At 33.4% G+C, this 5,384-nt stretch overlaps 1 long non-coding RNA gene across 1 annotated transcript; it reads right to left on the bottom strand.

The window, feature by feature from the left end:
• Positions 1 to 2,077: 2,077 nt before the first annotated feature.
• On the bottom strand, positions 2,078 to 4,333 carry LOC134935496 (uncharacterized). The gene is made up of 3 exons (XR_010180190.1): positions 4,244 to 4,333; positions 3,511 to 3,557; positions 2,078 to 2,145 (listed from the first exon to the last, which is right to left on the bottom strand). It is a non-coding gene; the product is annotated as an uncharacterized LOC134935496 (long non-coding RNA).
• Between the last annotated feature and the right edge of the window lie 1,051 nt (positions 4,334 to 5,384).

A 5,384-nucleotide genomic window follows, 5' to 3' on the forward strand; every position in this document is an offset into this window, starting at 1 on the left:
TACATCTTTTAAAAAATAATATAATTTAATGCACAAGTCACATAATAACTACGATGCCATCAATTGTGTCATTTGCAGAATGAGAAACAAAAAGTCTGACTCCAAAAAGATGACTGCAATTTTAAATTCCAAATTAAATGTACATTAGTATAATATACATCCAATAATGTGTCTGACTTTATGCACATATACAAAATACTTATTGTTAAACTGAAGAATGCATTGTGTAGCAGTTAGCATTATTTCCTCACAGCACTGAGGTCATACATTCAATTCCCTGTCATTAACAATTTGTGTGGAGTTTGCATGTTCTCCCAGAGATTGCTTGAGTTTACTACTCTACTACATAAGACATAAATGGAACCTGACAAAATTATATTTATATCCTTTTATGTATTTTATGGATTGCAGACTATAAGCTTTTCTGCCATTTCATCTTGGATGACATCTCGCACCTCAAACGTAATATTTCAAAAACAGAGTTAATTATATTTCAACCAGCCAATAGTAGGTACCAACCTTATATCTATATTACTGTTGAAAACTCGACAATCTACCCTACCATACAAGCTTGCTGCCTAGGTGTCATCTTAAACTCTGATCTGCCCTTTGTTCCACAAATTCAATCATTCTCAAAATCATGTTACATGCATATAAAAAACATATCCAAAATACGGCCATACCTTACACAAGACACTGTTAAAACTCTAATCCATGCTCTCATTATCTCCAGCATTGATTATTGCAATAGTCTCCTAACATGTCTTCCCAAAACGAGACTCTCATCACTACAATCCATTTTGAATGCAGCTGTGAGGCTAATCTTCCTCACTAGACGTTCATCATCTGCAGATCCACTCTGTCAGTCCCTCCATTGGTTACCTGTATTCTACCGTATTCAATATAAAATACTTTTACTCACACACAAGGCCATTAACCAAACTACACCAACATACATCACTTTGCTTATCTCAAAATATCTCCCAACCTAACCTCTTTGCTCTTAACAAGATCTGTGTCTCTCATCCACACACATTACTCGCAACCACTCATGATTGCAGGACTTTCTTCGGGCTTCACCCACTCTGTGGAATGCCCTACCACGCACAATAAGACTCTCCTCTTGTCTCCAAACCTTCAAGAGTTCCCTGAAAACTCAACACTTCAGGCAAGCTTATCAAATTCCAGAATCGCCCACATAACTTTCATATACCTTCCTATCAAATTGTATCCACTCTGCACAGTCCACACATATCCTCACATGTCTTCTCATTCTTCACTTTCCCTTCCTCTCGACCCCGGTTCATCATTGCTAAATTACCATATCGTACAGCCCACCAAGAAACTTTGCAATCTGGTGGACAACTATGCAATAGGTAGCACCTGTCCTTGTGTATCCATGCCTATTTCCCTATAGATTGTAAGCTTGCGAGCAGGGCCTTCCTACTTCTATGACTGTTTGTTATAACACAGTTTTGTTATATCATTGTTATTTCCAATTGTAAAGTGCAACGGAATTTGCTGCGCTATATAAGAAACTGTTAATAAATAAATAAATAATAAGCCCACTAAAGTATCTTCAAGAACAAAACAAATTAGATTCTATCTATTCAAAAAAAACTTTGTATTTCTAAGATTTTAGTTTTACTTCTGCATCCACTATATACTGTACATGTATTCTGATATTTCTTAAATTAATCTATTATTCCCAGTAAATGTAAAATTTGCATTTTTTGTTTTCATATTAATTTATGGTATATTTCCAAAGTCTAAAAATATGATGTTCATTTATAGTTGCAATGCTTACTTTTAGTCCTCATCAGTGCACTGTAAATATACATAGTGGAGCTACAGTATGTTCCAATCTTTACTTATTACTGTTAAATAACTGAAAAAAATTAAGCTGCATACTGACATTTTTAGTGGTTAATAAATAACCTTTACTTAATACAGAGTTGCATCTTACAGTGCTTGTGGTAGAAAAATAAAAACGTATCCTATACAAAATTTGAGGGATATCAAATTAAGCTGGACAACAAAAGCATGGTACATATAACTGCTTATATTTTATACAATTTTTACCTTTGCTAATTTGTATTCACATAAGAGGGTAGCCAAACTTTGGAGAAGGACTGGGGCATCATCCTGAAAAATATATAGTAAGTACACTTATTAAAAGAATAACTCATGAACTTATGTAACTCATGTAGCTCATGTACAGTAAGTCATGAACAACATACCACTAAATATGTATCAAATACACTACCTGCTAATCAATGAGCAAAACAACTCAAAATCATTTAAATTATATGCTATTAATCTGCTTCCAATTTATAATTTATTGAGATTTTGATGGTCTGGAAAATGCATATAGAAAATTTTAGTTGCCCAAAGTGATTACTTTAGAGACAAAATGAATAAGTAAACACCACAATTACTAATATTTTTCTAATTGGCCTAATAATGGAGGAAATGTTTAATAAATGATCTGCAAATATTGACAACTATTTCTCGATATGTTTTAGATATAAAATGCTTTGCTTCACCACCTTGTACTTTCAGACTAATTTAATGAAAAGTTGACTTCCTCTTAATCCTGTTACAGTACATTAATTAAACAAAGAAATATATATATATATATATATATATATATATATAATTTCTTCTAAGCACATACTGTTGCATTAAATCTTACATCAATCATGTCAAAATTTCCCCACCCACTGCATGCAGTACATAAAAAAATATATTATCTAATTTCTACCATGTAGTTGAGGCCGCACACACATAATTCAATGTAGTTAACTGCTGGGGTGCTTACAACCCAGGAGGCATCCAGTAGCGTGGAAGTCACCTTTTATATATAATAGTAGAGAGCACTCACTAGTCTTCAGGTATAAATTCACCAAACTTTAATTACCACATCACAGATAGAAACATTGCTGTCAACTTTTTGGTCCTCACAGGCAGGCTCGGACTGGCCCACAGGGGAACAGGGGAAACTACCGATAGGCCCCATTGCCTTTGGGTCCACCACCTCTGACTGTAGGCCCACCTTCTCTTGGGATTAGGTTACAAACTTTATCCTAGTATACTTTAATTATACATTATACATATGTTACATTATACTGCACAGGACTATGGTGTATTTTCTACAGCGCATTGCTGTTATTAATCTGGTACATTGTCATAAAGGTTAGCCAAGCCTCTGTGGTGGTTGGCCACACCTCTACTATTGCCTGGCCACACCCTTAAGCATGGGCCTCTACATGGGCCACTGCATTTCCCCGGTGGGCCCTTTATGCCCCAGTCCGACACTGCTCACAGGGACCTTTGTCAAGACTACCAGAACCAGACAGGAGAGATGCAAAAAGAACTAATTTCTATATCCCGACTGACATTACCTTAGTTTTTCTAATAATTACACTTGTAGCAGTCAGCAGATTATACAGTACATTTCTTCCGGACACAAACTTAAATACTATAGCATATATTTTATACAAACAGTACCTGGAATAGCTGTTGAAGGCAATTTGGTTGTGAGACTGATGCGGAATCTGTATTACAAATGAGTGGTTTCATGAGATTAATACAAGTTGCCTTGTAATAAAACAAGAAATGACTTAAAGACGAGCCCTTAGTACCCTTAAACTATTCAAAATGTGTCTACTCATTTATCTTTTTAGATGACAACATTTGTCTATAAAGTTTTAAAAAAGTTTGAATATCCTATTTGTATAATTCTTAAGTAATAAAGGTGACCTTTCACATCTAACCCTAGAAGCAGTTTGTAATTGGAACAAAAATTTGCAATAAAACAATCTTCCTTGACTCAATACGAATGAAAATTGTAAGTAGGTGATAATATTAAAACAAAACTAAAGTAAAAGAATGGATTAAATGCATGGCAATATTAAATGTTTTTGAGATAGTACTCATTATGATCACTTTTTGGATACAATTTACAGAGCAAGTCTGTCTGTTTGTCCTCTATCTATCTATCTATCTATCTATCTATCTATCTATCTATCTATCTATCTATCTATCTACCAATCACACTATAGCAAAATTAAAATTATGCATTTAGATTCAAACCTGATGTAGCATTAGAGTCTAATTTTCCTTTCCAAACATATGCTTATTGTGTAATCCAGTTCTGTTTTATTATAGAAAAAAATTCATTTTATAGACATTTTACCATCTCAAAATATACTGTAGTGTCCCTATCAAATGATCTACTTACTTGTATAGGAACTGCATAGAGCAGCTACCAAAAAGAAAACTGCAAATTTCATTTTGTTAATAGGACAGTCTCAAACCAGAACCAAATGGAACTACAGATTGGTGACAGTAGAACAGAGTCACTCTATTTATATGAAGCAAAAGCACAAAGGTCAGCGCAGTTGATTGTGCCAATGATGATGATGGAAATGTTGATGGAAAAGAACACAAGGTTTGTATTTAGGTTATATGAGGTATCATACTTATGATAAAGACAGAACTTTAATGTTATTCTTTATTTTTTAATCGAAATTTTGATCTACAAATCAGTACTTTCTCAAGGTTGTATGTTTATACAATGATATGTGCACTTAGTTTTATCTTTATTTAACATTCTTTTGTTTGCTTTACTAATGCATTAATTATACTTAAATTGTACACGTATCTCAATTTATGTTACGTATATGCATGTCACTTTTTAAAATAAATAGTACTATTTCTTTGCTAATCTGTGATTTGACCCTGTCCTTAAAGGTTAAGTCACATGTGCTGTTTTATTTTCTAATTCAAATATTTAAGGACAGAAATAAAAAATAAAAAATGAGTCCAAAAATGAGCAACACATCCCCTGTGCTAGGCACAAGTTAGCAAAGTAATTTTATTTGAGTTGAGCCCCATATTTTTACATTTTACAATTGTCTACTACATACAGTATGCAGTTGTTGTGGCTTAAGTTAAATTCCAATTAGAGTTGTAACTGTATATAGAGTTTGTATATTCTTCCCATCTTGTGTGCAATACTCCAAATTAAATAAATGTGGGGAATTTCAAAGAATTCAATAACATGTTTGTTTACAAAGATTCAGATACTGTATATGCAGAGCTTTATAGTTGCAGGAATTGGGGGTTTATTGACAGCATGTGTGCTTTATGAGTCTCTGACTCACCTATTTATGACATTTCTGAATGTTACTGTTTAAGAATTCTTATAAACATTGTGCTGTAATAATTCCTTTCAAATACATATTTTCATTATTAATTGAAGACACATTATAAAAGCTGCAGAAAAATGTAAAGGTTGTAATAAATGAAGAGGTTGCTTCCAAACCAATAGTGCACAGGAATTTTTCCTACATGTGCATTGCCATCTGCCCCGTAATCCT

The sequence above is a fragment of the Pseudophryne corroboree genome, chromosome 6 (assembly GCF_028390025.1).
Source record: "Pseudophryne corroboree isolate aPseCor3 chromosome 6, aPseCor3.hap2, whole genome shotgun sequence".
NCBI lineage: Eukaryota > Metazoa > Chordata > Amphibia > Anura > Myobatrachidae > Pseudophryne > Pseudophryne corroboree.